Below are 23,734 nucleotides of genomic sequence, written 5' to 3'. Positions count from 1 at the left end.
ATTTGAGATTTTTTTATTCCAATTGCAGTGTCTTTATGAGATATAGAGTGAGTGAACAGATGATCTCCATATGTGTGGTTCCCACCCTGAAGAATGGAGGAGGTGAGATGGTGTGGGGGTGCTTTGCTGGTGACACTATCTGTGATTTATTTTGAATTCAAGGCACACAAAACAAGCATGGCTGACAATATTCTGCATTGAAGGAATACATATTCAATTATTCTTCATTATCTATTATATACATGTACATCTAAGTACTTAATTTCTATCCTAGTTGGCAATCATTATGTTAACAGTTAACATTTGTAAGGTGTGAATGCAGGGACCAAATATTTGCTTGTTATTGCCTAGCTTGCTTGCTTCTTGAGATAACACCACTCTGTCATATGAGATGGCCTCAGAACAGATCGGAATGTGTCCCTAAATGACAAGGCGTCTATTCTTCAGGACTAGTGTTATCCTTAGGTCAGTAAACCAACGCCAACGCCTTTGGTTAGGGAATATAAACCAGTGTGGATTTTAGGAAAGCTCCCTCTTGCATTTTCCTTCTGCCTGCGTCTTTGCTCTTGCAAACATCTTGATTCTCCGGATAACTTTTATCTTTGATACTTGTACTGTAATTGTAATACTCTCTTTATATATTAAAATAATTTGTTACATTCATTAATTGACTATTTGGAATTAATCAAAAACGGGTCAAAATCCAGTTCCTTCAGCAGCGATATGCCATCCCATCCGGTTTGCACTTAGTGGCACTATCATTTGTTTTTCAAAGGGACAATGACCCAAAGCAAACCTTCAGGCTATTTGCGAAAAAGAGTATTGGAGTACTGCATCAGATCACCTGACCTCAACCTAATTGAGACTGTTTGGAATGTGTTGAACCACAGATTTCATATTTGTTTTGTCATAGTTTTGAGGTCTTCACTATTATTCAACAATGTTGAAAATAGTCAAGAAATACCCTTGAATGAATAGGTTGACTGGTACTGTATATATAGTAATTTATCCTCTCAACTGACCTTTCCTAGCTCTGTAGAAAGTACAATGGACAGTAGGCATCAGTTTCCCTTTAAAGTCATGGCATACTCAGGGCTTTGTCTTTGACAAGGTAGGAGAGACAGTAGGGATACTCTGCAGGGTCTCTCTCTCCTCAAGTCTCATTCTTTCACCCCCTACCACTCATAAGCACACACACACACAATTGTTGCTAATTTCTTTTGGTTGGCACACACACCCTCCCTTACAATACCCTTGAGCCACATCTCCTCCTCTGTCAGAATGAGAGGCAGAGAACCCTTCTAATGGAAGCAGTGAGACTGCATTGGGCCTCATCCTAAATATGTCCTCTCACGGGACTCTCGATTAGCAACCAGTGGTGAGCTACTGTTTATTCATGACTGCAGACTTTTCAATGGACTGCGAGCAAACACAGCCCTCAGCTGCATCAAACCACCTGCCAAAATCACTAACCACCAAACAAAACCAAGCAATCAGTCTCCTTACTGTACCCTACGTGGCAGAGCGGAGGTATTGTGTCCCCGCCCACACAGATTTGCCCTGCTGTCCTGTCAGTTTCTTGTCACTCGTCCTACTTGCCCGCTGAGTCTCTTCTGGAGAAATGCTTTCCAATCCGCCAGAAACTAGCGTTCTCTCTGCAACAATAGAGCGCTCCATCAATGGACCCAATCTCCTGTCTGTCGCCTCATCGCCCGCCCCCTCTACCTGCTTCTCTCCGTCTGCTCCTGGTGTTCTCTGGCCCGCGGATGGCAGGGCACGGTGTCGCAAGGGGAGGATCGGAGCAATCATAGTTCATCACCTCCTCCGCACCTCATTGCCCTGCCAAGTGCTGCACTATCCAAAACAGACCTGAAACTTTGCACTTCATCTTTCGAGGTAGAGATTGTCAAAAATGACAATTTACAATGACAAAAATACCCTAGAAACCAATGGACAAAATAAAATAGAAGATCATTTTGCAAAAAGTATTTAAATCAAATACAGGTATTTACATTTAGGGAATTAAAGCATAGACCCCTTAAGAACCCATCTAAACCGTATGTATGGTAAAGCTACAGTATTAAACCTAATGTCACCAAGCCCCTTAAACCGTATTCCTGAGTCTCTCCATAGGAAATCAACCATGATATCAGTAGGCCCATGGAGTTTAAAATCTTAAACTCTTGCATTGATGATAACACACCTGATAAGACTCAGAAGAATGTACTATAGATGGATACCGGTAAATCAAAAGTGGAGATTTTAGCCAATACCAGCGCTCACGCACAGTGATCAGAGATGTTTTGAGGCAGTCAGTTCCTCAGGACCTGAACAACTTGTCGTTACTGAAGGAAACATGATTGGGGTTTGTATCAGAGAATTCTACAGGAGAATTTAAGACCATCTGTCTGCAAGCTGAAGCTAAAGCACAGCCAGGTCATGCAAGAAGACAATAATCCAAAACACACAAGCTACTTCAGAATGGCTTAAAGGTAGACTCAGTGAAATTATAAAGATTAGAAAAATAAACTGTATAGTGGGACAATTTCCAAGTTCTTTCCGCACATTGTTGGAGAAATACGTCTCATGCAGTGCATCAGAATGGCTTTTCCACTGTCGGTATGAATATTCATCTTTGCATTCAAAGGTTGGGCAACGAGGACTCCGGAGTCGTGGAGGGAGCAGCTCCATCACAAACACCAAAGTGAACAAGAAAGAAGTGCTTCAAGGACACCTGGACACTCAAAGTCAGTGCTCAATTGTCAGTAATCTTAAGTCAGGAAATTGAAACGTATATGTTGTCCAAGTTTCCTACTTGTAATTCCAGGTCGGAGCTCGTTATTTTTCAAGTTTCCAGCCGGAGGCTGGAGATTTCCTTGTTCCCAGTTACGTTTGATTAAACAGAGCGTAGGCTATCCAACCATTTCAAATATTATAGAACGGCTCATTAACAGCACTCACTGTGCTAGTGTGAGCTAGTAAAGAAAGTCCCTATGTTAATTATGTACTCCAGACACATGTTCACCTAATTGAAATTACAGAGCTCCTCCAAAAACACATTGTTTTAAAAAGTGATCTCACCTTGTCTAAACGTGACCTCACCCTGTCTCAGACAGATCACCACCAATCCCAATCAAAAGCAGGTTCATGTGTGCAGCAGTTCATTTAGTGGAAGGAGATGCACTGCTCTCTTTGTTTTTATTGTCTCAAATCAGTTGTCACTTATTTCATTATCTGAATCAATAATTTGTTTAAGGTGGGACTTTTCAGCTAGAAAGAGATATTAAAATGGATGACCATGTGACCAGAGTGCACCTATTTAAACAGATCATATGTATTATTGCAGTTCCAAAGAAAATATCAATTTCTATGCAGTACAGGTTGGTAAATCATGTTCTTTGTATGTTGCGTTTTTAGTTGGAACAAAGCTAGGTTTATATTTTTATATTTACTAGTAATATTTGGTAGTTAATTACTTTCTTTGAATGGGGAGCTAATTACTGTTTTGCCTGAATTACACTATTGTGGCCTGGAGAAATTTTCCCATGGCAAATAGTCTGTATGAAACAACTCTTCCATCATAATGTTGTCAAATGTACTTTAAACAGACAAAGCAACCAATGTAGTCATTAGCTAGCAGAGTTTGTGAAAAATAAATTGTACTGCTAGCAAGTACGCTGGCGTAGCAACATTCTCGCTGATTAAGCATATTGCATATTAAACATGCAATATATCAATTTTATTTTGAGAATAAAAAACATGCATTTTGCAGCTTAAAACGATACAACTTGAGCATGCCATGCATACATATTCTATGATGCTATTGAGCGGCATCTGTCGGTATGTACTAGTTAGGAGTGCCTGCCATGACACGTCATAAGAAGAATATGAATACAACAAATTTGGGGAAGCAAGGGGGAGAAATTGGGTCTGGATCTAAAAGACCAGCATGTGCCATGGACAAAATCCATCGTAATTTAGTTTCTGTTTCACAGAAATTGGTTTGACCTGTGCCCCAAGATGCCCCTGTAGTTACTCACCAAGGAGGCTCAGACACCAAATTGACCTGCTAAGAGTGCAGTCATTGGAGGTGTATGCCCCAAATAAAGCTGTCCCCTCATTCGCATCATCATCTGAGGTAACTCCAACCCTTGAGGCACCTCTTATGGGGACATAGGATTTAGGTTGAGGAGGCAGATGGGGAAATGACAAGATGGAGGCATTGAAACAAGGGAGACACTTGAGTGCTCGGCACACACATCACTTACAATCTGCCCCATATCAGTAATTAATTATGATGAGCAAGCGGCATGATTTGATCAGCCATGACAAAACCTCGGTCTGGGAATTAGCATGGTTTTATCAGCCTCCATTAATGCATCGTCATGAGCTTCTAATGGCCTGCTGAATATATTAGTTATCCACGTTTTGATAAGCAGCAAGGGCTGTTTCCCTGATCTGTGGCTGTACTGTGTTGGATTTAGAAAAGATCTGGGTGTGTCAAGCAAGTCGCACGAGAGCTTTTTATTTCAGACACAAAATTTGAAATTTTTCAAATTAGAATCAGATGACTGAAAAAAGCTAGTAATTTGTCAAACTAAAGCATTACAACTTTTTGTTTGTTTAAATTTACATGAGCACAACTGGAAATTGCTGTAGAATACATTCGCTTAGCTTTCTGCGTTTTGTCAATTGAGTCACTTTCATCAATTCAAAAACAATGACTTTGTAAAAAAGTCAATCAGTATTCAAATGTATCCCTAAAATTGGTTTGATGTACTTGGTACCCTGAGGTTTATGTACACAAATAAATTGTTGAAGTTCCTAAATTGGTTCAGACTCATACATTAAGAGAATAGGATATACAATGGGGAGGTTGTAGATTTTATTAAAATGTATCACTGCTGGAAAATTAGCATTGCAAAGTAAAGCAAATGATTGTTGTCCAACAAAATATTTTTCAGGTCCATGAAGCTCAGATACTAAATTGTGTTTGTCTTGTCCAAGAGCTTGAAATCCTCTTAATGATTCACTCACACAGTGGTGTTGTTGAGGATTACTTATCATAAAGGAGGGGCAAGGGGACACTGTGATGGTAAAATATAGTTGGATTCACAATTGGAGGACGCCTACTTCTGGAATGGGGTTAATTTGATAGAAAACAAGAGTTTACAGTAAATTGATTTTCTGATAACTTGAACAGTATATTCTGCAGAATCCTCCACATTTAAATAAGCTATGCTATGGACCCCCCCCCCCCCCCAACACACACACTATCACACACAAACACAAACAACCACAAATGCATGGGCATGAACAAACATCACACACTATAGAACGAGCCCATGGTCTTTCACAAAGATACCTTAAAATGCTATCAGATTGCAGCTATTGTGTGCAAGTGAAATACACACTGTACAGTTGAGAGGACTGTGAGAAAAAAGGTCATCTCAGGTCAGAGTGAGTGAAAGAATGAAAGGAGGGCAGGCATGGAAGAAAGGGCTAGGGAAAGCATATCCTGGTGATACGCGAGATAAAGATGGAGAACTGTAGTTTTTTTCTCTCCCAGGGTCTGGTCTTGATTTGTTTATCTGTTTGAGTCTATTTTTCTAAGGGCCAAACAGACTTCAACCTCTTCCTATCTGCTTGTCGGAGAATGATATGTTTACTAAGCAGATATTGCACCCATGGATGGGTCATATCTCCGCAGAGAGAGGCTGAAAATAAGTAAATACAAATAGAGAATCAGACTTCAAAGTGCAGAGTTGTCTTCAAAGTGAATCCTTTAGCTCAGATCAAGATTGGATGCATCTGCCATGTTTGCATGGTGACTACCTTTGAGGTTTCTGTTGATAATAGTCATCCATTTTCCACAGTGCCTGTCCATCGGAGTGGAGAGATATCGCTCATACTGATATCTGGTAATCACTCAGGCAGATGCACAGGAAACAAAGACAATTTGGGGAGGGAAAGGAAAACTATTCTGCCTGGGTTCATTTTTCTGCTTTCATCCCTCGTGACCTGGTTTGCTATTGGCAGGCATCTGTAAAAAAAAGAAAATATGAAAAAAAAGCGTTTTTAAATGTGCAAGTCACACAAGTGTTGATGTATTCCACGCCAGAGTGACTTTCATCAAATTGTCAGTGTCAAGACTAGGTATTCAGTCAGACAAAGCATTGAGTTTCTCACTTTGATTTGAAGTTTAACTTCCTCCCCAATGTACTATGAATGGTGTCGCTTATTAAGGCCAGCACAACTTTACTTTTAAGAAACTCATATAAAACACTTTCTTCCAGTGAATAAACAGCGCTATTATCTGAATCATGGTTTGCTGTCTTGGTACGTGGGGTTTGGTAATGTCCTCTTCCCCAGTCACTGGTGTAACGGCACACGGTGTGGTGACGGAATCCGATAGATGAGGTCACCTTGGAGGCCGCGGCGAGGTATTAAGAGATTAGGAACGGCAGCTCGCCCTGTGGATGGTTCCGGTCCATGGTGTGCCACTGCATGCTCCCACGTTAATTGGCTCTCGTGGCTGTGAGTGCCCCGCCGGTACTGATCCGCATCCAGGTCAAAGGTCGGCTCCATCTCGCCGCACGTCCTGTCTTCGGACCCGTCAACCTGAAGGTCGCTACTGAGCATGGCCGGGGAGGCACCACTCTGAGTAGACAGGTGGGCCGTGGGGTGATCTGGGGACGGAAAGCAAATATAGTGACGAATAAAAGGGTTTCAGATGAAGATGGACAAATCAATGGTGCCAGGTTTGTTCGTGAAATATGGTTGAGGTTGGGACTTCTGAGTACAAATTCAGGTGCAAATTCACATTCCAAATAAACAAAAGTTTGCTTAAAAATGCTTTAGCTCTCAATACATTTTCACCCTCACCATCATAAAAGATGCATTCAGGTGAAAAACTGTGGGTGAACTTTTTTTCTTCAGTTTATTTTCTAGGCAGGTAAAATGTTTAGTGTGCTATAAGGATGTTGTCCAATGAGATTATGGGGTGAGTCCAAACGTTAATTTTTTTGCACAACTACAGGGGTTTGAGAACAATTTCAATCAATCAATCAATCAATCAAAATTTATTTATAAAGCGCTTTTTACAACAGCAGTTGTCACAAAGTGCTTTACAGAGACACCCGGCCTTAAACCCCAAGGAGCAAACAACAGCAGTGTTGAATTTCAGTGGCTAGGAAAAACTCCCTAAGAAGGTCGAATTTTAGGAAGAAACCTAGAGAGGACCCAGGCTCAGAGGGGTGACCAGTCCTCTTCTGGCTGTGCCGGGTGAGATATTAAGAGTCCAATTGGAATAATAAATACATTTCTCTTGGCTAAATCCAGAGTATATTCGATTTTATACTAGGTCAGAAGTATGACCAGGTGGACAAGGACAGGAACAGCAACGGTCCCCCCAAACCAGGTAATCCGCCGGTGTGGACCAGGACCTCATCTCCTTCTAAAATTTAAAATTGGAGGTAACGGAGAAAAGTTAGTAGTACATCCCTCATGTCCCCCAGCACAATAATATAGCAGCGTAACACCTTGGAAACTGAGACGGGGGGGTCCGGTGACACTGTGGCCCTACCCGGGGGAGGCCCCGGACAGGGCCCAACAGGCAGGAAATCAATCCAACCACATTGCCAGGCATCAACCAAAGGGACACCCACCAACCGCAACCCCCCTGAATGAGGGCCGAGTATTGCTAGCAGCGTACAGCCCAACTGCACAAGTGCGCAATAGAGAGTCAACAACAAGCCAGTGACTCTTCCCCCGAAGGGCATTGGAGGGAGGACATCCCAGTGGCGACGAGAGCCCACCTGGCAAGACAGCAAGGGTGGACAGTATCAAGCCTACTGGTCACCCTCACGCCCCCGGGCCAGGCTACACCTAATTATAAACCGTGCTGTAGAGATGAGTTTTTAGTAGACACTTGAAAGTTTGCACTGAGTTTGCATTTCTAACCTTAATTGGCAGATCATTCCACAGGAGTGGAGCTCTATGAGAAAAGGCCCTGCCGCCAACTGTTTGTTTAGAAATTCTAGGTACAATTAAAAGGCCTGCATCTTGCGATCTAAGGTTACGTGTAGGTATGTATGGCTGGATCATTTCAGCAAGGTAAGTAGGAGCAAGTCCATGTATTGATTTATAGGTTAAGAGTAAAACCTTAAAATCAGCCCTAACCCTAACAGGCAGCCAATGTAAGGATGCCAGGACAGGAGTAATGTGTTCAAATTTTTTTGTTCTAGTTAGGATTCTAGCAGCTGTGTGCAGCACTAATTGAAGTTTATTTATTAATTTGTCTGGATAACCAGAGAGAAGAGCATTGCAGTAATCTAATCTAGAAGTAACGAAAGCATGAATTAATTTTTCTGCATCAGTTTTTGATAGAAAGTTTCTAATTTTTGCGATGTTTCGAAGATGAAAATAAGCAACTCTTGAGACATATTTTATATGTTCTTCAAAAGAGAGGTCAGGGTCAAGGGTAATGCCAAGGTTTTTTACAGTTTTTTGGGATACGACCATGCAGCCGTCGAGGTTCACAGTGAGATCTGCTAACAACGCTCTTTGTTTTTTGGGTCCTAAAAGGAGCATTTCTGTTTTATTTGAGTTTAAGAGCAAGAAATTCTCTGTCATCCACTTCCTAATATCTGAAACGCATGCTTCCAAAATAGCTAATTTAGGGGCTTCTCCATGCTTCATTGAAATATATAACTGTGTGTCATCAGCATAACAGTGAAAGTTAATATTGTGATTTCGGATTACATCGCCCAGAGGGAGCATGTATAGTGAGAAAAGTAATGGGCCCAGAACCGAGCCTTGAGGAACTCCAAAGCATACCTTTGACTTGTCAGAGGATATGCCATCCACACTAACGAACTGATATCTTTCAGATAAATAAGATTTAAACCAGGCTAGAACATGTCCACGTAGCCCAATATTGGTTTCCAGTCTCTCTAAGAGAAGGGAGTGATCAATAGTGTCAAAAGCAGCACTAAGATCAAGAAGCAACAGGACGGATGCGGAACCTTTGTCTGAGGCCATTAGAAGGTCATTTGTTACCTTCACGAGTGCAGTCTCAGTACTATGATGAGATCTAAAACCAGACTGGAATATTTCATAAATGTTTTTTGTCTTTAGGAAGACATTCAGTTGTTGGGAAACACATTTTTCTAAGATTTTTGAGAGGAACGGGAGGTTCGATATTGGCCTATAATTGTTTAATATGTCGGGATCTAGATTAGATTTTTTTAGAAGAGGCTTAATTTCCGCAATTTTTAATGAGTTTGGTACGCATCCGGAGGAAAGGGAGCAATTTATTATGTTCAGCATTGGCTGACCTAGCACAAGAAATAACTCCTTAAGTAATTTTGTAGGAATCGGGTCTAGCTGAGAGTTTGTGGGTTTAGAACTCATTACAAATTTTGTAAATGTGTCGAGCGATACAGTATCAAAAAACTCAAGTGTCCCCATAGACACCTGAGCAGGGAGGTTCCGGAAATTTTTTGGACAACTGAGATTTTTAGGACCATAACTATTTAAGGATTCAGTTATTTGTTTTCTAATGGTGACGATCTTTTCATCAAAGTAGTTCATGTATTCATTACAACTAAAGTGAAGACCCACTTCACTTGCTAAGCTTTGCTTTTTTGTTAACTTTGAAACTGTATCAAAGAGAAATTTTGGATTGTTTTTGTTTGCCTCAATCAGGTTGGAGAAATAAGCTGATCGAGCAGACGTGAGTGATTTTCGGTATTGTACTGTACTGTCTATCCAGGCTAGTCTAAATACTTCCAACTTGGTGGAGCGCCACTTTCGCTCCAATTTTCTGGAGGCTTGCTTAAGTGCTCTAGTATTGTCGGTGTACCAAGGAGCAAGTTTCTTATTGCGTATTTCTTTAGTTTTTAGTGGTGCAACTATGTCTAATGTATTTCGCAGTATTGAGTTTAGATCCTCGATTTGATCGTTTACAGATTTATTTACTCTGTCATTTATGAGCGAACTAGTAAGAATATCAAGGAATTTATTTGTAATCCGAGAATTTATAGTACGGCTTTTGAAACTCATTGTTTGGGGGGCAAGTGGATTTCTTGTTTTAACGGTAAATGTAATAAGACAGTGATCCGATAATCCAGGATTTTGGGGGTAAATTATTAGATCTACAATATCTATTTCTCGTGACAGGACTAAATCTAAGGTATGATTGTGGCAATGTGTTGGACCTGAGACATGTTGGATGAAACCCATTGAGTCGATTATGGCTTGAAAGGCTTTTTGAAGAGGATCATTGGGGTTTTCCATATGGATATTGAAATCGCCAAAAATTAGAATACTATCTGCCATGACTACAAGGTTAGACAAGAATTCTGGAAACTCATTGAGGAACAATGTGTATGGCCCGGGGGGCCTATAAATAGTAGCTATGTAAAATGATTTATCGGCCTGGTTAACTTTCATGAGTAAAGCTTCGAAAGAATGAAACTCTGTGATATGTTTGAGAGTAAGTTTATATTTACTGTCATAAATATTAGCGACACCCCCTCCTTTTCTGGACGCACGAGGGATATGATCACTAGTATAGCCAGGAGGAGAGGCCTCATTTAAGGCAGTGAATTCATTAGGCTTTAGCCACGTTTCACATAAACCAATAGCATCTAGTTTATGATCAGAGATTAATTCATTTACCGCAACTGCCTTTGGAGCAAGAGATCTAATATTTAGGAGTCCCATTTTGAGATGCGAAGTGATACAATTATTTTTATTTTTGACCGAGGTGGAGGAAGGCTTTATCTTAATAAGGTTGTTTTTGTTAGCACTACCTTGTTTAACTTTTCTCAGCCTGGAACGAGTCACAGTGGCAATAGGTAAAGCTGTACTAACTACTCTGGCTATGCTATTGACAGACTCCACTATGCTAGCAGGCTGGCTAACAGCCTGCAGCCTGACCTGCACCCTATCTCATGTTAAAGCTATAGGAGTGAGACTCCTGTCAATGTTCCTAGACAAAAGAAGAGCACCACTCCAGCTAGGATGGAGTCCGTCGCTCCTCAGCAGATCAGGCCTGGCCCTATTTCTGGGAGAGTCCCAAAAAGAAGGCCAGTTATCTACAAACTCTACCTCCTGCGACGGGCAGAACTCCGTTTTCAGCCAGCGATTGAGCTGCGCAAGTCTGCTGTAGAGCTCGTCACCACCCCTAGCTGGGAGGGGGCCAGAGACAATTACTCGATGCCGACACATCTTTCTAGCTAATTTACACGCTGATGCTATGTTCTGCTTCGTAACCTCTGACTGTTTCATCCTAACATCGTTGGTGCCAACGTGGATAACAATATCTCTGTACTCTCTATACTTGCCAGTTTTAGACTTCGCTAGCACCAACCCCAGATTTGCGGCTACGTCGGTGGCTCTGCCCCCCGGTAAACAATGTACGATCGCCGGCTGATTCTTTAGTCTAATACTGCGTGTGATGGAATCGCCAATGACTAAAGTTTTCAGTTTTTCAAGTCCACCGGTAGAACATGCCTGCCGACCATTCCCCTCCGAAGACGGCTCGGGCCTTGACTCCGACTCCAGTGGGGAAAACCTGTTCAAAGTCTCAGTTGGTTTTAGCAACGATTCAGGTTTAACTGGTCGACGGCATTTCTTCCCAGTGACCAAGAGAAAGTTATTGCCCGGCTGCAGGAGCTGTGCCGGGGGGCTAACAAAACTATCGTTTCTACCTGGTGGCACTGACGCAGATTTTTCTATTTCTACACTAGCATAATCCTTGCCTGGCATTTGCGTCAGAAGCCGAGCCTCTAACTCTGCTATCTTTAACTTAAGACGAACATTCTCCTCCGTGTTGTTGCTACAACAATTACAGTGAAAAGGCATTGTAATGATACTTAGCCTCCGGTGTTCAGGGGTGAGTAGTTCTGTTAATTATGTCCAAAAAGAGTCCCGGTGTAGAAAAGTTGGGTAAGAGGTCAACAGATAAATATTGCGTTGGAAAAACTCTAAAATAGAATTTTGACCAATTAGTTTATATCGAGTAAATTCGAAAAAGTTTGGCAGGTAGTCAGGTAGGTAACAGCAGGCAGAGTACAGCACGTCAACAATCCCACAATGCAGTTCGTCTCCAAAATCTTTATCAACAAAATGTGGAGAAAGCAAAGGGATGTGAATACTTTCAAGATGACAAAGGACTTTTTAAGTTATCCACATGGCTTTTGGTCGCTGCTTTTAGAACTTCCATTAGAAATGGAATTATCACCAGTCACTGCAAAATGTCCATCACTCCAAAAGCAAACTTTCAGGTAGTCTTTTCATACAGCTCTTAGACAAAAAATTATCTGAATGATTTTACATTCTTATTCCCATCTGATAGTTTGGAAAGACTGTATGTAAAACATGAGAAAATAATGCTTTGACAGCACTTGTTTACTGTCTAACATTCTAAATATTATACAGTGCTCTCTGAAATTATTGGGACATTAATTTTCTTCTTTTGGCTCCATACTCAAAAGTTTTGATTTTAAATCAAGCATTAACTATGTGTAGATTCTCTACTTTTCTTTTAAATGAAATTACAACACTTTTATACATAGTCCTCCTATCTTGAAAACCCAATTATAGCCCCTACTAATGACAAAGGACATTATACTGTAGATTTCTCTAAATCCCCGAAACATGTCGCTACATTTCTACACATGCCCGGTAGTGTCATGCCTTTAATAAATAAATGTATTTCCTATTTGGAAACTGAACACGTGTTCTATGTTTTTGTTTTTTCAAAGGAGGTTTTTACAAGATAAAGACTTACCACAGCATTTACCACCGCAATTCAAGAATGACCTGTCTCCATTACCATGTCAGCACCATCAACACGCAGGGCTCACAGTGGGTCCCAAAGACCCACCTCTGCGGTGACAGGTGTTTTCCATGCTGGCACGGAAGAGATGGTGAGGTCAGCGGTGAGTTGAGGGCGGGTTTGAAGTTTGAGAAACGATCAGTGCTGTGGACTGCAACAGGGTGTGGGAGCGGACAAAAACTTTGTTCGACAGGGCAAGTAATGCAGGGCTTATGCCCATTAAATGTAGCAGGGTGAAAGTGGAACCACAGCCAGAGGACGGGCAGGGTTGGAATAGGGGCCTGGGTGGGGACAGATGAAGGGGAAGGAAAGGGCAGAAGATTTCTCTTTATATCAGGCGAAGTGAGGGGTAGGGGGGTGGGGAGGTTACTAAGAGGGCATCCCAAAAGGGCTCCACTTCATAAAACAATGCTGATTAAAAATGTGCATATATTAAAGGAAAAGTAATTAAGTTTACCTCCAAGTCATCAGCAGCACACAGGCATAATTCAGCAAACAATTCCCTTTGTGGAAAAAAAAAAACATTACAGCAAGTGAGGTTAATGTGTCTTGTTGACTCTCTATTCTCTGTAGCTTTATCAACTTGAATCAGAAAAGCACTTGAGTAAGTGAATACATCGATGGACTGACAGCCAAAAGTCAAAGGCTTTGTTTAAAAAGTTTATCAATTAATTAGCATAGCCAATTCAGACAGGAAACCCGAGTGTTCATTGGTCAGCAGTGTGAGCTGACACCGGGAATCGTTCTCACCACAGTATCAGATTTCATACTGACTTTGTGTCAGGTTATTCAGTCCGATGTGTGCTGGTCTCACTTGCACAATACTTTTTAGAAAGTTCAGACAGAAATATTTCAGAAAAGCCACTTTCAGTTATTAATTTTGTTGTGTGTAATTTCTCTCCTGGTTTCACCTAGTGACAAGTGCTCAAACACCATCTGTGAATGTAGGAGGGAAAGCATGGAATGACTTTGAGCTATTTCCTCTAATTATCGCAACTTTTTTTTTACTTTTGAGGCGTTGAACAGTCTATTAATAATGCCTTAATTTCTCTTTCAGGTGATGGCTGAGGGCAGAATAAGCTCTTCTTTTTGTTCCAAATTCACAATCCTAAGTACTTCTCAGATGGCATATTTCATCCTTACAGAACTATTGAAATGCAGACTTTCAAGTGGTCAAATATAATAAAATGGCATGGTTCAAGATGACTTACAAACACTAACATTTACAGAGAAAATCAGCAAATGTTATAATGTTCATTTGGACCAGATTATCAAGGTATTGGAACTAATTGAAAGCAGCAATCGGATGGTTGGGAGTGGTGTCAAGGTTTTTGTTCTCTAACATTGAACTTATTTTGGAAATGCATCTTCCGGTTTTTAACAGTGTCACAAGGGATTCTAGAAAGATCTGTCTGGAGCTTCAGCATTCAGGAGCAATCTCTTATGTATTATTTAAAAAGCTACTCTCTTTTACCAATGTAAAGTGCACATTTCAGTTATGTATCCTGGTTATGATTGCAAATAAGAAAGCCTTATTCCGTACACCCATCCTGTCAGCCCTGGAGATGTAAGAAGATGTGTATACACACACACACACACAACACACACACACACACACACGCATTCCCCAATGTGAGCAGGCATACATGCTAGCTTACCACCTAAGTCATCAAAGGATTTGGATATTTTGTAGACGTTAGCTGAACCTTTCTTTTTTTAGAAAAAAAATTGAGCTTTTTGACTAGCGCATGCAGGTTCAGGCCTCTCTTTCTGTCTCTCTCTCTGAAGAAATATTTAAAGTGAACTTTCTTAACTACAGAGGGAATGTTTACGTGACTTAGTAATGTGCAAACGGGATGTTAAATCGCAATGTGGAAATACAATGTCAAACCATGTCAACAGTTAAAGCGTTAAGGGACCCCTATTTCAGTGCTGTTTTCTCCTTGGAAACAACCAAGATAATTTCTAAGCGTTGGACAAATTCTAAATGTATGCAGGAGTGGGAGCTTAGTCCCACTAGCGAGGCTGACTTTCGCGTGTTATCTGATCCTTGTCAACCTTCAAAAACCTCAGAAAATACACAAATATCTGCAATAAGTCTCATAGACGTGGAATCCCTGGTTCCCTGATGACGTAGAATCTTTCTTCCATTTCCCTGCCCATCGACACCAATTGTAGGCTTGGTTGCACCTGTGCTACATTTGCACTTGTCATTTTCAGAAGTAAATACCACGCCACTGGATCCAGTTCATCGTAGTGTATAATACATGGTAACAAGCGATAGGCTCAGCACATATCACTGCACTCTGTATCCAAAAGTTGGCTGGCACTCTTTGAAGTCTCATAGATGAGTGCAATGCATCTTTTTTTCTTTTATTTTTATAAAGCTCTGAACTACAACCATTCCTTACTTTGTTAACCTACAGAAACACGAGCACCTTGCTTGTGGAATAGTCTGAAATAGGATGACTTGTCGTCTCTGAGGCAGATCAGACGGCTGTGCAACCCTGCTCTGTGTTACCCTGTGACCCGTTGACAAGACCCTTGGTTAGAGACGAATAAGGACTGGAACAACTACCTGAGGCAAGTGTTCATGGAGGGCTTTTATGGCGCCGAATATAGGACAAATCTGAGGGGAGGAGACAGTCGTTGAAATTGATGAGCTGCTCTACACCAAATGCAAGAACAACGCCGCATTTTACCTCAGCAATTGATTTCTGAGAGACCATTTAAAGGCCTTTGCAGGTGTTTTGGGTTAATTAGCTGATTAGAGTGTGGCACCAGGTGTCTTCAATATTGAACCTATTCACAATATTCAAATTTTCTGAGATACTGAATTTGGAGTTTTCATTAGTTGTCAGTTATAATCATAAGAATTTAAAGAAAGAAACACTTGAAATATGTGTGGAATGAATGTATACATTATACAAGTTTCCCTTTTTGAATGGAATTACTGAAATAAATCAACTTTTTGATGATTCTAATTTTATGACCAGCACCTGTACTCCGACAGTTGGAAGGGCTACAAGACTCAAGAGCTGAAGGATGCAGGCTTCGAACACTTCTAAGTCAATCATCATTACAACTTTGTGAATCCCGACTTGGTGCGACTTGCACACTCAACATGTGGAGAGAACCTTATTGCCTAAAGGCTATTATTGCCTATCCCTTATTGTTTATTGGCGGTTTTAAATTGAGAGAGTAGATTTAAAAAAGTTCAAAAGTCGATGAAGTCGAGATAATGGGAATGTACTGACTCCCCAGTATTATATAGGTCTGCTGACTGGGAACATTTTGGCCAGGAGAAATATGACTCATACATACATTGTACAATAATAGTAAACATCTGTCAATGGACGCTACCAAAATGAATTTGTTGAAGAATAAAATATGTTATTGAAACCCTGTAATGGCAATTGTATCATATTTGCTACATGATTTTCTGAGACCTCTACGTCATCAAACAATCACCTGTGAAAATGTTTGCGGGTGAAAACTGTTTTAAAGATGGAAACTTGTGTATTAGCCGTACAGTGGGGAGAACAAGTATTTGATACACTGGCGATTTTGCAGGTCTTCCTACTTCCTACAAAGCATGTAAAAGTCTATACTTTTTATCATAGGTACTCTTCAACTGTGAGTGACATAATCTAAAACAAAAATCCAGAAAATCACATTTTAATAAATTTGCATTTTATTGCTTGACATAAGTATTTGATACATCAGAAAAGCAGAACTTAATATTTGCTACAGAAACCTTTGTTTGTAATAACAGAGATCATATGTTTCCTGTAGTTCTTGACCAGGTTTGCACACACTGCAGCAGGGATTTTGGCCCACTCCTCCATACAGACCTTCTCCAGATCCTTCAGGTTTCGGGGCTGTCGCTGGGAAATACGGACTTTCAGCTTCCTCCAAAGATTTTCTATTGGGTTCAGGTCTGGAGACTGGCCAGGCCACTCCAGGACCTTGAGATGCTTCTTACGGAGCCACTCCTTAGTTGCCCTGGCTGTGTGTTTCGGGTCGTTGTCATGCTGGAAGACCCAGCCACGACTCATCTTCAATGCTCTTACTGAGAGAAGGCGGTTGTTGGCCAAGATCTCTCGATACATGGCCCCATCCATCCTCCCCTCAATATGATGCAGTCGTCCTGTCCCCTTTGCAGAAAAGCATCCCCAAAGAATAATGTTTCCACCTCCATGCTTCACGGTTGGGATGGTGTTTTTGGGGCTGTACCCATCCTTCTTCTTCCTCCAAACACGGCGAGTGGAGTTTAGACCAAAATGCACTATTTTTGTCTCATCAGACCACATGACCTTCTCCCATTTTTCCTCTGGATCATCCAGATGGTCATTGGCAAACTTCAGACGGCCCTGGACATGCGCTGGCTTGAGCAGGGGGACCTTGCGTGCGCTGCAGGATTTTAATCCATGACGACGTAGTGTGTTACTAATGGTTTTCTTTGAGGATGTGGTCCCAGCTCTCTTCAGGTCATTGACCAGGTCCTGCTGTGTAGTTCTGGGCTGATCCCTCACCTTCCTCATGATCATTGATGCCCCACGTGGTGAGATCTTGCATGGAGCCCCAGACCGAGGAAGATTGACGGTCATCTTGAACAGTTGGTGCCTTCTCACCAAGCTGCTTGCCTATTGTCCTGTAGCCCATCCCAGCCTTGTGCAGATCTACAATTTTATCCCTGATGTCCTTACACAGCTCTCTGGTCTTAGCCATTGTGGAGAGGTTGGAGTCTGTTTGATTGAGTGTGTGGACAGGTGTCTTTTATACAGGTAACAAGTTCAAACAGGTGCAGTTAATACAGGTAATGAGTGGTGAACAGGAGAGCTTCTTAAAGAAAAACTAACAGGTCTGTGAGAGCTGGAATTCTTGGTTGGTAGGTGATGAAATGCTTATGTCATGCAATAAAATGCAAATTAATTATTTAAAAATCATACAATGTGATTTTCTGGATTTTTGTTTTAGATTCCGTCTCTCACAGTTGAAGAGTAACTATGATAAACATTACAGACTTCTACATGCTTTGTAAGTAGGAAAACCTGCAAAATCAGCAGTGTATCAAATACTTGTTCTCCCCACTGTATTAACCATTGTGGTTGAAAATATTTTCAAAATCCATGTATAATCCACAGTTTATGAATGGGAAATTATAGTATTTATAGTTATGCATGGAAAATAGAAAATACATTGTCTTTGGAAGAACCATTTTTGAATTAGTCCTACTTTGTGGCACTGCTATGTGACTTAATTTTGACATAGGCTGCTGGACTATGCAGTCTTGTTGAAGTTCAGATTTAAATTACTATTTATTTCATGTTATATGGAAGACACTGCTGTTTTTTTTTGGTCCCTTTGTTTCTATATGCTCCTGGGAATTCAAGTGACCCATGTTTACTATTATAATAAATGCATACATACATCTTCTTCTGCTTCATCCGGGGCCGGGTCGCAGGGGCAGCAGTCAAAGCAGAGATGCCCAGACTTCCCTCTCCCCAGACACTTCCTCCAGCTCTTCCGGGGGGACACCGAGGCGTTCCCAGGCCAGCCGGGAGACATAGTCCCTCCAGCGTGTCCTAGGTCTTCTCCGGGGTCTCCTCCCGGTGGGATGGGACCGGAACACCTTCCCAGGAAGGCGTTCCGGAGGCATCCGAAACAGATGCCCAAGCCACCTCAGCTGACCCCTCTCGATGTGGAGGAGCAGCGACTCTACTCTGAGCTCCTCCCGGGTGACCGAGCTTTTCACCCTATCTCTAAGGGATCGCCCAGCCACACTGCGGAGAAAGCTCATTTCGGCCGCCTGTATCCAGGATCTTGTCCTTTCGGTCATGACCCAAAGCTCATGACCATAGGTGAGAGTAGGAACATAGATTGACCGGTAAATCGAGAGCTTCGCCTTGCGGCTCAGCTCATTCTTCACCACGACAGACCGATACATCGACCGCATTACTGCAGAAGCTGCACCGATCCGTCTGTCAATCCCCCGTTCCATCCTTCCCTCACTCGTGAACAAGACCCCTAGATACTTAAACTCTTCCACTTGAGGCAGGCACTCTCCACCAACCTGAAGTGGGCAAGCCACCCTTTTCCGACTGAGGACCATAATAATAATAAATGGATAAACGAAATATAATTTACGTATCTCTCACATTTTTTGATGTATCGAAAACTGATTTTTGAAATATTTACAATTATTTCTGTCAGTTTTTGTCTTGTGTCCTATTGTATATTTGTTATTGTTTAGTTTTGTTGGAGTTTCATTGATAATACCTTATGTTCTAAATGTACAGTGGCTTCATTTTCACACAATACCACATAACCACGATTTCAATAAAAATTAAAACATGGCAGTGACTTGGGCAGTTCCTTGCAGATCCTCTCAAGCCCTGCCAGATTGGATGGGGAGCATTTGTGAACAGAGTTCTTCAAGTTTCCCAACAGATGTTTAAAGTCCCGTCTTTGGCTGGGCCACTCAAGGAAATTCACAGACCTGTACAAAAATCACTCAAGTATGGTCTTGGCTGTGTGCCTTGGATCGTATTTTTAAACCTTTGCCCAAGTCTGAGGTCTTGTGTGCTCGTGGTCAGGTTATCTTTGATCAGTTCACACTTCCCTCAATCCTGACCCGCCTTTAGTCCCTGCAGCTGGAAAGCGTCCCCATAGCATGAGGCTCCCATCATCATGCTTCACCATAGGGATGGTATTAGCCAGGAGATGAGCAGTACCTTGTTTCCACCAGCAGTTGCGCTTGACATCCAGAGCTTATATTTTGGTCTCATCAGAGCTGATCCTCATGCTCATGCTTCCAGTCCTTCATAATATGCCTTTTACTCAGGAATGGCGTCCGTCTAGCCACTCTACCATAAAGGCCTGATTGATGGAGTGCTACATTTTTATAACCTTCCCCAAATCTATGCCTTGGCTAATTTTGCTCGAACTGCATTGTGGGATTGTTGACGTGCTGTACTCTGCTTGCTGTTACCTACCTGGCTACCTGCCAAACTTTTTCAAATTTACTCAATATAAACTAATTGGTCAAAATTCTATTTTAGAGTTTTACCAACGCAATATTTATCTGTTGACCTCTTACCCAACTTTTCTACACCGGGACTCTTTTTGGACATAATTAACATAACTACTCACCCTGAACACCCGAGGCTAAGTATCATTACAATGCCTTATCACTGTAATTGTTGTAGCAACAACATGGAGGAGAATGTTCGTCTTAAGTTAAAGATAGCAGAGTTAGAGGCTCGGCTTCTGACGCAAATGCCAGGCAAGGATTATGCTAGTGTAGAAATAGAAAAATCTGCGTCAGTGCCACCAGGTAGAAACAATAGTTTTGTTAGCCCCCCGGCACAGCTCCTGCAGCCGGGCAATAACTTTCTCTTGGTCACTGGGAAGAAATGCCGTCGACCAGTTAAACCTGAATCGTTGCTAAAACCAACTGAGACTTTGAACAGGTTTTCCCCACTGGAGTCGGAGTCAAGGCCCGAGCCGTCTTCGGAGGGGAATGATCGGCAGGCATGTTCTACCGGTGGCCTTGAAAAACTGAAAACTTTAGTCATTGACGATTCCATTACACGCAGTATTAGACTAAAGAATCAGCCAGCGATCGTACATTGTTTACCGGGGGGCAGAGCCACCGACGTAGCCGCAAATCTGGGGTTGGTGCTAACGAAGTCTAAAACTGGCAAGTATAGAGAGTACAGAGATATTGTTATCCACGTTGGCACCAACGATGTTAGGATGAAACAGTCAGAGGTTACGAAACAGAACATAGCATCAGCGTGTAAATTATCTAGAAAGATGTGTCGGCATCGAGTAATTGTCTCTGGCCCCCTCCCAGCTAGGGGTGGTGATGAGCTCTACAGCAGACTTGCGCAACTCAATCGCTGGCTGAAAACGGAGTTCTGCCCATCGCAGGAGGTAGAGTTTGTAGATAACTGGCCTTCTTTTTGGGACTCTCCCAGAAATAGGGCCAGGCCTGATCTGCTGAGGAGCGACGGACTCCATCCTAGCTGGAGTGGTGCTCTTCTTTTATCTAGGAACATTGACAGGAGTCTCACTCCTATAGCTTTAACATGAGATAGGGTGCAGGTCAGGCTGCAGGCTGTTAGCCAGCCTGCTAGCATAGTGGAGTCGGTCAATAGCATAGCCAGAGTAGTTAGTACAGCTTTACCTATTGCCACTGTGACTCGTTCCAGGCTGAGAAAAGTTAAACCAGGTAGTGCTAACAAAAACAACCTTATTAAGATAAAGCCTTCCTCAACTTCGGTCAAAAATAAAAATAATTGTATCACTTCGCATCTCAAAATGGGACTCCTAAATATTAGATCTCTTGCTCCAAAGGCAGTTGCAGTAAATGAATTAATCTCTGATCATAAACTAGATGCTATTGGTTTATGTGAAACGTGGCTAAAGCCTAATGAATTCACTGACTTAAATGAGGCCTCTCCTCCTGGCTATACTAGTGATCATATCCCTCGTGCGTCCCGAAAAGGAGAGGGTGTCGCTAATATTTATGACAGTAAATATAAACTTACTCTCAAACATATCACAGAGTTTCATTCTTTCGAAGTTTTACTCATGAAAGTTAACCAGGCCGATAAATCATTTTACATAGCTACTATTTATAGGCCCCCCGGGCCATACACATTGTTCCTCAATGAGTTTCCAGAATTCTTGTCTAACCTTGTAGTCATGGCAGATAGTATTCAATTTTTGGCGATTTCAATATTCATATTGAAAACTCCAATCATCCTCTTCAAAAAGCCTTTGAAGCCATAATTGACTCAATGGGTTTCATCCAACATGTCTCAGGTCCAACACATTGCCACAATCGTACCTTAGATTTAGTCCTGTCACGAGAAATAGATATTGTAGATCTAATAATTTACCCCCAAAATCCTGGATTATTACATTTACCTTTAAAACAAGAAATCCACTTGCCCCGCAAACAATGAGTTTCAAAAGCCGAACTATAATTCTCGGACTACAAATAATTCCTTGATATTCTTACAAGTTCGCTCATTAACGACAGAGTAAATAAATCTGTAAACGATCCAATCGAGGATCTAAACTCAATACTGCGAAATACATTAGACATAGTTGCACCACTAAAAACTAAAGAAATACGCAACAAGAAACTTGCTCCCTGGTACACCGACAATACTAGAGCACTTAAGCAAGCCTCCAGGAAATTGGAGCGAAAGTGGCACTCCACCAAGTTGGAAGTATTTAGACTAGCCTGGATAGACAGTACAGTACAATACCGAAAATCACTCAAGTCTGCTCGATCAGCTTATTTCTCCAACCTGATTGAGGCGAACAAAAACAATCCAAAATTTCTCTTTGATACAGTTGCAAAGTTAACAAAAAAGCAAAGCTTAGCAAGTGAAGTGGGTCTTCACTTTAGTTGTAATGAATACATGAAATACTTTGATGAAAAGATCGTCACCATTAGAAAACAAATAACTGACTCCTTAAATAGTTATGGTCCTCAAAATCTCAGTTGTCCAAAAAATTTCCTGAACCTCCCTGACCAGGTGTCAATGGGGACACTTGAATTTTTTGATACCGTATCGCTCGACACATTTACAAAATTTGTAATGAGTTCTAAACCCACAAACTCTCAGCTAGACCCGATTCCTACAAAATTACTTAAGGAGTTATTTCCTGTGCTAGGTCAGCCAATGCTGAACATAATAAATTGCTCCCTTTCCTCCGGATGCGTACCAAACTCACTAAAAATTGCGGAAATTAAGCCTCTTCTAAAAAAATCTAATCTAGATCCCGACATATTAAACAATTATAGGCCAATATCGAACCTCCCGTTCCTCTCAAAAATCTTAGAAAAATGTGTTTCCCAACAACTAAATGCCTTCCTAAAGACAAAAAACATTTATGAAATATTCCAGTCCGGTTTTAGATCCCATCATAGTACTGAGACTGCACTCGTGAAGGTAACAAATTACCTTCTAATGGCCTCAGACAAAGGTTCCGCATCCGTCCTGTTGCTTCTTGATCTAATTGTTGCTTTTGACACTATTGATCACTCCCTTCTCTTAGAGAGACCGGAAACCAATATTCGGCTACGTGGACATGTTCTAGCCTGGTTTAAATCTTATTTATCTGAAAGATATCAGTTCGTTAGTGTGGATGGCATATCCTCTGACAAGTCAAAGGTATGCTTTGGAGTTCCTCAAGGCTCGGTTCTGGGCCCATTATTGTTCTCACTATACATGCTCCCTATGGGCGATGTAATCCGAAATCAGAATATTAACTTTCACTGTTATGCTGATGACACACAGTTATATATTTCAATGAAGCATGGAGAAGCCCCTAAATTAGCTATTTTGGAAGCATGCGTTTCAGATATTAGGAAGTGGATGACAGAGAATTTCTTGCTCTTAAACTCAAATAAAACAGAAATGCTCCTTTTAGGACCCAAAAAACAAAGAGCGTTGTTAGCAGATCTCACTGTAAACCTCGACGGCTGCATGGTCGTATCCCAAAAAACTGTAAAAAACCTTGGCGTTACCCTTGACCCTGACGTCTCCTTTGAAGAACATATAAAATATGTCTCAAGAGTTATTTTTATTTTGTTATTTTTTTGCTTATTTTCATCTTCGAAACATCGCAAAAATTACAAACTTTCTATCAAAAACTGATGCAGAAAAATTAATCCATGCTTTCGTTACTTCTAGATTAGATTACTGCAATGCTCTTCTCTCTGGTTATCCAGACAAATTAATAAATAAACTTCAATTAGTGCTGCACACGGCTGCTAGAATCCTAACTAGAACAAAAAATTTGAACACATTACTCCTGTCCTGGCGTCCTTACATTGGCTGCCTGTTAGGGTTAGGGCTG

The 23,734-nt window shown here is 41.4% G+C and overlaps 1 long non-coding RNA gene across 1 annotated transcript; it reads right to left on the bottom strand.

Moving 5' to 3' along the window:
• Window positions 1-4,875: 4,875 nt before the first annotated feature.
• Window positions 4,876-15,503, bottom strand: LOC105009558. The gene is made up of 4 exons (XR_827821.3): window positions 15,426-15,503; window positions 13,305-13,350; window positions 6,426-6,689; window positions 4,876-6,043 (listed from the first exon to the last, which is right to left on the bottom strand). It is a non-coding gene; the product is annotated as an uncharacterized LOC105009558 (long non-coding RNA).
• Window positions 15,504-23,734: the final 8,231 nt, after the last annotated feature.

This window comes from Esox lucius, chromosome 12 (assembly GCF_011004845.1).
Source record: "Esox lucius isolate fEsoLuc1 chromosome 12, fEsoLuc1.pri, whole genome shotgun sequence".
NCBI classification, from domain to species: Eukaryota; Metazoa; Chordata; class Actinopteri; order Esociformes; family Esocidae; genus Esox; species Esox lucius.
This window is presented reverse-complemented; position numbering and strand designations above follow the sequence as displayed.